The sequence below is a fragment of the Miscanthus floridulus genome, chromosome 5 (genome assembly GCF_019320115.1).
Source record: "Miscanthus floridulus cultivar M001 chromosome 5, ASM1932011v1, whole genome shotgun sequence".
Taxonomy (NCBI): domain Eukaryota; kingdom Viridiplantae; phylum Streptophyta; class Magnoliopsida; order Poales; family Poaceae; genus Miscanthus; species Miscanthus floridulus.
The window spans coordinates 15,986,851-15,995,654 of record NC_089584.1 but is presented as its reverse complement, the minus strand read 5'-3'; the positions used below and the strand labels follow the sequence as shown (position 1 = coordinate 15,995,654).

At 46.8% G+C, this 8,804-nt stretch overlaps 1 long non-coding RNA gene across 1 annotated transcript; it reads left to right on the top strand.

Moving 5' to 3' along the window:
• Positions 1–7,339: 7,339 nt before the first annotated feature.
• Positions 7,340–8,197, top strand: LOC136451616 (uncharacterized). The gene is made up of 2 exons (XR_010758615.1): positions 7,340–7,789; positions 7,921–8,197. It is a non-coding gene; the product is annotated as an uncharacterized lncRNA (long non-coding RNA).
• The last annotated feature ends 607 nt before the right edge of the window (positions 8,198–8,804 follow it).

Sequence of the window (8,804 nt, the reverse complement as noted above, 5' to 3'; positions counted from 1 at the left end):
AGATTGTGTCTCACCCATCCACCCTTTTCCAATGATTTCATTGAGCCTAGCAATCTTCTTTCTCATAGCCTCCATGTTTGCAAGGTTAGTGGAATAGGCATTCAAATCAAGATTAAAATATTTTCCACAACCTTGACTAGTGGAGGGAGTAGAGGTTTCCTTTGCCTTAGGGAGATGTGGGTTGCTATCCCAAAGAATGCCATATTGCATCTCAAGTTCTTTGTGCTTTTCATCCAAGTCACAATACTTTTTCTTGAGAGCTTTATTTACTTTCTTTGTAATAGCATGGTCCTCTTGCTCTTTGGCCAAAGCCTTGCGCAAGGATTCCACCTCACTTCTCTCTAATGCAAGAGCTTCTTTGCTAGCAATGTAGAGATCCTCTTGTTAGATAAGAGTCTCTTCTCTAGATTCTAGCTCAGCTTGGACACTCTAAATTGTCCATTAGCTTAGTGATGAATAATTTGGTCTTTCCATCCAAATTTTTAGTTATCATGTTTATTTCTTCATCTCTAGATTCATCATTACTAGAGCTATCCCTAATATCACTACTAGAGATATTACTAGGAGGTGGAGGAGATTTGGCCTTCGATTTGGATTTTGCCTTCTCACTCTTTGCCATGAAACAAATGTGAGGGGAGTAGTAGTCATCGTCGGACATGTTGTTGAAGAGCCTTGGTGTAGGGGATGACTTGTGAATAGCAATGGTTGCAACCTTCTCATCCTCCTCACTTGTGCTCTCTCTAGTTGAGTCCCATTCATGCCCAATATGAGCCTCTCCCATGTACTTCTTGCTCTTTCTACGGTCAGCCTTCTCCTCTTTCTTGTCCTTCTTGTATTTATTGTCCTTGATCTCATATGGATACTTGGCAATGAAGTGATCGGTGCTACCACAATTGTAGCATGTCCTCTTTTTCTTGTTTGGAAAGTTTCTCTTCACTACCTTGTAGCCTTGCTTCTTTAGCCCCTTGTGAAACCTCTTCATAAAGAGAGCAACATCATCAAGCTTCTCATATTGATCATTATCATTTTCACTTTCACTTGAAGATGATGTAGTCTCTACTCTTTCTTGAACTTGCTTGCTTGCTTTGCGCTTGCTAGTTGAAGCTTGTTGGTTGATCTTGGACTTGCTTGATTTGTTGGCCTTGAGAGCTACATCTTTGATCTTGATGCCCTCTAGCTTTGCTTGCAATTCTCCAAGTTTCTTCCTCTCATTTGCTTCTTCTCTTTGCATGTCAAAGGTCAAGATCCTCCCAAGTACATCATTTGGTGTGAAGTACTCAAACTTCTTCTTGTCTCTAATTAGAGTGACTATAATCTCATTTTTAGGTGAATAAGCTTCCAATATAATCTTGACAACTTTGTGATCATCTAGCTCATCACAACCATAGCCTCTAATCTTGCCCACCATTGTCATCAACCTATCAAATATCTCTTGTGGCCCCTCTCCATCCAAGATTACAAACCGGTTGAGCTTTGACATCAACAAGTCAATTCTTGCCTTTCTCACTTTGTCAACCCCTTCATGTGCTAGGTGTAAAGTGTTTGATATTTGCTTGGCAACATTAACTCCAATCACTCTATTATACTCATCACCATCCAAGGCACTAAGCAACACACTTGTGGCTTGACCATTGAGGTGAATGATTCTCATCTCTTCTAGTGTTGGGTTCTTGGGATCAACTGGTGGCTCAAATCTATTACAAACAATCTCCCAAATGCTGGGGTGAAGGCCTATAAGATAGGCTCTCATCAAGTGCTTCCACTTGGCAAAGTTAGTCCCATTAAAATGAGGTAACTTGCCCGTGGGCACATTGATGAAAAACCTCCGATCATGGTTAGTCATAGGAATAGAAGAATAGTTAAAGGATACGATGACATATTTGTTGTTGTCAGCCTTGCCCTTTCCTTTCTTCTCCTTTTTGTTCCCCTTCGACACTTGGTATGACTCATCATCATCTCCATCTTCAGAACTACTTGATATGCTTGATGATGCACTTGTTGCCTTCTCTTCTTCTTCCTTCTTCTTCCTAGCCTCTCTTCTTTTTCTTTTTGCTTCTCGCTTGTGCCTTCTTTCTTGTTTTCTTTGCTTCTTGTCCTCTAACTATTGTTCCTCCTTCTTCTCTCTTGCTTCTCTTTTTAGCTTTCTTGCCTCCTTCATTCTTCTTCTCTCATTCTCATTGAGAGCTCTTTCGGCATTAGTAGCCTCAAGATATGGTAGCATGGTGTTGCTTGCTGTCGACGTGCTCAGCTCGCTGCTGTCTGTGTCGACATCCACCCGATTCACACCACTAGTTCCTCCTTCGGGCTCCATACCTCACACGGTGAAGCGTATATGAGGTAACCCACTCTAATACCACTTGTAGGATCTCTGGTTGGCCTAGAGGGGGGGTGAATAGGCCTGTCAAAATAAACACTCAAACTTTTATCAAATTCACCCTAAGGCACTGCCACTTTGGAGGGTGGCACTACCGGACCAGAACAGCATCACTGCCGCACCTGTAGACAACTTCGAGTCATAGTTCAAAATCAGTGAATGGAAACTTAGATTGGAGAAATTTCTTAGCCTACTGCAGGTATGATAGTCACAGATCAAGAGCTAGAAGTTGTAGGAACACCACACAAGTAGATCGACTAAAAACCCTAGAAATTACCTCAACCAACAATATGAAATGCAGATAATATAAATCAAGCACAAGTGACACAATGATTTATCCCGTGGTTTGGCTCACCACCAAGGCTTGCCTACCTCCACGTTGTTGAGGTTAGCCACTAAGGCTTAGGGATTTCCAACCCTTCCTCGTTCTCAAGTCAAGAGACTTAACTCTTAAGATGAGGGGGGTGAGTTTACTAGCTTCAAGAGATGGTTACAAACCTCTCGGGGCTACCACACAAGTTGGCAAGCTCCACGAGCGATGCTCTAGCCAGCTAGGAGCCAAGCTCCAAGAGTAATAAACACAACCGTCGACGAAAACATGAACCAAGTGCTCTTTTGAGTTGAGGAATCAATGGAGCTGCTCTCTAATAGAGTTTTTGACCCTTTTCTCTCAAGGATTGATGGAGAAATCAATAGATTTGATTGAGGGCTCAAGGTCACTAATGGAGAGAGAGAGAGAGCTCCTTTTCTATTTTGGACAAGCTAGAATGAGAAGAAGAAAGAAGATTGACATTGGGGAGGAAGAGGATGGGTATAAATACCCCCTCAGCCCCAACGGTCACTTAAGTCATGGTAGTGCCGTGGCTTAAATGTGGCAGTACCGCACTGCGGTAGTGCCTCTCTTCAAGTACGGCAGTGCCGCACCAATCAAGACAGCAAGGGTAAGAGTGAAGTTTAGGCTATCTTGGCTGTAAATCTGAGGATGTATGTGTATGTTTGAGCATTTGGTAGCACATATTAGCTTAAGCATTATGTCCCCCTTTATAGTACAACTTTTTCTATACTCAAGTTCAAAATATAAAAGAATTTAAACCTCCTTTGAGTTTGAAGCCATCAACATTTGTAATTGGGGGCTCCCCCGTTTTGTGTAGCATCCTCGAATATAAATTCCCTGCTTGTCATCTCGATAAATCTCATTAGTTCTCTAATTGCGTGGTCATTATCACCAAAACCCACAATTAGAGCTTGATTGCACTTTCAAGAGCGCCCATCCACGGGAACCTGATGGAGACGCAGTGCCCCCCGGTCGGCCGACGGTGGATGCCTGGTGAGCCGAACATCGCCTACCTCGGTAGGCTAGAGGAAAGAGGGGGGGGGATCTTGGTCCGAACACGAGGGGTGGTCCCTGTGGCCATCAGCTTGTGGCGGATCCTCGCCGGATCTATCGTGCCGGGACCCCAAGATCTGCTCCTGGAAGCCTCGGTGGAGGGAGCGACACTGGGGGCTCGTTGCCTGCCGGCGCGGCCCCGTGGGGGTGGACGAAGCTCTCTGTAGCAATCGGTGATGTAGGCTAGGCTCCCAAAGTTGAGGATCTGGCCTGGAACGAAGGCACCAGCCATGACAGAGAGCTCACTAGGGAAGCAGACATCATCGTCTAGGGCGGTGCCGCTTGCTCCGACGACGAGGCGGGTGGCTTTAGCCACTATAGAGCCATAATCACATTTGACGCTGCCCCTACCTGACGTGCCAGTTGTCGTGGGGTCAGAACCGTGGCAAGCATTGTTGTTCGAGCCATTGTCAGAGTACGGGTCTCCGATGGCTCGGGTGGACACAAGAACACAAGATTCACAGAGAGGACGCAACGGTTTATCCTGGTTCGGGCCAATCGGTGCCCTGCGTCAAGCAGCTGATGATCCTTATACTCAAAAGCACCCAAAATCAGGGGGTTACAACAGGGTTGTAGAGAGATTTGGTAGGTGGTTAGCTCGGTGCTAATCCTAAGGTTGCCTCGCCGCCGGTGGAGTCTTCCCCTCGTCAGAGAGGAGGAAGACGATAGGGTGCGGTGGAGTTCTCGGTGCCCCTCCGTGTGTTGCCTTGCTCTCGATGCTGAGCGGAGGCCAATGGATGGAATGGAATGATCTGAGTTTTCTCCTTCTCCTCCCCCTAGGTCCGACCTTATCCCTTATAAACGAGATAGGTCGGGTACATGGCGGTTTGGGGAGGTGAGTCTATGGTCTACATGCGTCGGAGTCCAGAAGGGCCTTGCAGCGACGCGCCGTGGACCGTGGCAGTGTCGTGGAGCCGAAGAAGCCTTGGGCGTCGTCCGGTTGATCTATTCTGACACTCTGCATGTTAGGCTATGTCGGCTTGGACCAACCTCCCCCAGGTGGACCTTCTGGAGTCTTCTTACTAGTGAAGGTGGTCGGCTCCAGGGGCTGACGCGTGGGCCGACCGCGGGGAAGCTTTATCTTCTTGTGTCACGCGCCCGTGCGTGACCTTGTTGGGAAAGTGGCCGGCAATGCCGTGCAAGGGGTAGCGCTGGGAGCCCCCTGAGCTTCGGCAGCTTCGGGCGTGTCTTCTTGTGCCCGGGCCACGGCTGGTGTTGTTGGCGGGGCAGGAGCCAAGGGCCGAGCAGGAGTGTCGGTGTAGATCGGGAGCCTCAGGTTTTGGGCAAGCTCCTGAACGCCTAGCGGAGGTCGTGTCGTAGTTGGGCACGAAAGGCCTTCTCCTCCAGAGGGTGCGCGTGAGCGCACCCGATGGGGCGATCCTGGAGGGTCGGCCGGGGGTCTTTTTCGTTCGGGAACCACTGGACCTGATGCTTAATATACCCATATGTTAGGATCTCATCAGCCACCTTACCAAAAATGGTCCTCGTAACCTTGTCTAGCTTATTAGTGACAGATTTTGAAAGAAGGTAAATAGCGGTAAATTGGGCTGCTATTCAAGCTGGAAGTAATCAATGTAGATCTACCAGCAATGGACATCGTGCCACCCTTTCAAACATCTAGCCTTTTAGCATTATTTTCTATCGAAGGAAGCTAATCAATGACATGTAATCTGCTCGGGCTCACAGGAACCTCAAGATACTTAATAGGAAAGTACCGAATTTGGCAATTGAAAATGTCCGCTTCGATTTGGAAAATAGTACTTGATCATCCCGTCATATTCATATATACTGTACGTACGTACTAGTGGTTAGTACTCGTACGCTTTATTACTAGTTGCAAAATTCCGGTATTTGGTAACTGCAATATGAGAGCCTTAGCATGCAGCAGAGTCAGAGTTGAGTTGCACTTGTGTTCATGTAAGAAAATAAGCATGTAAATAAAGACATCCTGACGATTCGGAAAAACCAGGGCGTCTTTGCTAATCGAACACCTAAAGTACTCTATCTATGCAGGGCCCAGCCAGTCACCCTTTAGAGGGTGTCTAGCCAGTGCGTGAGCCCCGGGACCCACAGGCTCTACCTGCTCCAACAAGTGGCAACTCCACGTCTCTTCGTGCGTGGGGATGTTATTTTCCTAAAATGTCTTCAGTTTACTTGTATAGGTCTTCAACATGTCTAGTTTATTTTCCTCTCACGTCGCGTCCATCAAAGTAAAACCTTGTACACCAGCAAATCTTTTTATTGCGACTGTATATATTGTCATTGGACCAACAGAATCACCAAATCGTCGACTAAGGGTCATGGTTCTTACTTACATAAATTAAGATCACGAATTCCCTGAGTCAGAAACGAAAATACTTATGCATGTTTTAATAATGCGTGCGTGTACGCGCGCGTGTGCATGTCCGTGTCTGTGTGACAAACTTACTTTTGAAAAGAAGCCCCACTGGGATAGGGTCATCATTGCCGAGTCTGTTGAATTCGTTGGTGTTCAGTTTCGGTTTTTTTTTTTAGAAACCCTTTTTTATTTTAATTTTGTAAGGACTCGCCTTTCTTTGCAGAAGAAGCCCGATTGAGTGATAATAATCGTTGGACGCAGAGGGTGTTTTCACCAAGACTAAACCAGCGTCTGACTTTAGTACTGGCGCATGGCATTTTTCTCTGTTCCGACGTTGCTTAGCTAGTGCGTCCGCGGTGGAAAGTGGAATCTTCCATGGTCTCCTCCCCTGTGTGGCCGTGTTCCTCGTAGCACAGACTATACTAGATAGATAAGCGGCGCTTCGCTGCGCTGACGTGTGTTCTCGTTATTTTGGTTAAAAAGATAGGTAAGAAAAGCTTGGCGACTCCTCCTGTTTAACTGATGTTAGGGCAGCTCCAACGGGTGATCAAAAGAGGTGCAAAACAGAGAGAATAAAGTAGAATAGATGCAATATATTGGACCAAGGGTGCTAACTTAATATTTGAAAAAAACTTGTGACTTATTTGAGCACCCCGTGTACAGAATAAAAAAAGAATAAACACCAGAAGTTCACTTGGTTGGTAGATATTGTCATGCATGCTGCTCCCTTCATACTAAAATGATAATCGTCTAGGGTTTTGTATAGATTAAACTTTTAAAGTTTGAATAAGTTTATAGAAAATATTGATACCACTCGTATCTCCAAATAAGTTTATTATGAAATATATTCAACTATTAATCTAACGATACTAATTGTACATAATAAATATTAATAGTCTCTTATATGTATTTGATCAAAGTTAAAATATCTAATTTTTCAGGAAATAAGAATGACATTCTTTATAAAACAGAAAGAATAACTAATAGGAAATAGTATTTTATCTTAAATTCGCAGGGCCGACACCTACCACCCTTCAGTTTTCTAGTCCAAAATATCCCCTTATACCACCCGTTAGAAACTTTAGTTAGCTAAAATGTTGGAGCAGTTTGAGCAAAAGAATAATTTATGATATAGCTAGTAGACTAAAGTTGTCCTTAGTGAGACCAGCCAGAGGCTTGGCTACCAGCACACGTTTTGAAGAAACCTTCGTGCAGCAGATAAGCTGGGAGCCTAGGAAGCCGTGGATTCTCCCGCCGTTATATTACTCCAGGCAAGAAGGCGGTCACTTCACTCGCCGTCTCCTCTGTCGTCTCCTCCCTTCGACCAGCAAGCCATTCAGTTCTACCTCTCCTGCCCCCGCCGTTGCCATGGCCGGCCGGTTCCCGCAGCGTGCCTTGACCATGGACTTTGGCAAGGGTTCGATTGCGTTTGCTGCTGCGACAGGCGTGGCCATCTACGACGCGCTCAAGACAGGAGGGTACAGGCCCAGCCTCCTCGCCGCGTCGTTGTTCGTCATCATCAACCTGGTTCTAGGGGTTCACGTAAGCACCACCGGGCGCCGCCACCGTATCGTAGCCTTCGCCAACTTCTGCGCGTGCTTCGTTCCCCTCATCATAGCCATGGCACACGGCGGCGAATTTAAGCCTCAGCTCGTGAAGAAGATCTACGATGTTCTGTTTTAGAGCTGAGGTACGCCATGTTCTCTACGTCTGTGTCTGTGTTCTCTCTCCCTGTTCTGCCTTCGTTCTGTACCAACCCCAAAAAAAAAACTAATAGGTTAGATTTGAGAACATGCTCTGTTGGATTGGATGGTTTTGCAGGAGACGACCGACCGGACGAGTTCAGAGCGTGCAGCAGATGCCCTCAAGATCGGCAAAATAGACATGTGTTCCGCGTCGAGGAGTCTGTCTGTGTCTGTGGTGTGATGTATCGTAGAAGGACAACAGCAGTAGCTAGTCCTACTTGTTCTCCTATCTGGGATTCTGTGTCGATTTTCTTTCATACACATTCAATAAATGGGCTACTGCTTCGGAGTGTTTTCTCTTTCCTTTTGCCAGCTATTGCATCTTCATGTGGTACTCGATCCTGCATTGATTATTATTACATGTGCTACTGCTAATTCAATTCAATCGTGCACGCAAGGACACGTGATTTTTTACAAGACAAGAGAGTGGTGATTTTTTTTTTTTTTTTGATAATAAGAGAGTGGTGATGTTAACGTCCTGCGCGCCTGGTATTTCCCCGAACCTTTCGCGCTCTGCCCCCTCCCCTTTTCTCTCTCATCTCCGGCGATGCCACACCTCCGAGGTCCCGGTGGCGTTCGCGGTCGCCGTGGAGGAAGAAGATCCGCGGTGGTGGAGGAGCGTGCATGCCACTCCGGGTTCGCCGCGACGCGGCGGCGGGCCAACGCGGTGCTTCGGACGGCGAGATCGATGCATCCCCGCCATCACCGGCGATGGGGCACCATGTGGCGGGGGAGCGAGAAGATGGATCTACCAGACCTCCCCACTCTTGGTTTCGCTGACGCCGTGACGCGAGGGCAAGCACCTGCGAGCCCGGCGCTCGGGTGCCGGATCGGGCTCCGACCAACGTCCCCCGACTCACCCAAGTGAGCATCCATCCTACTTAGATTAGCAATTCCCTTTGATTTGTTCATGAATTGATGATACAATGGACTACTGGTGTATGTATTCGTGTCGTGGAC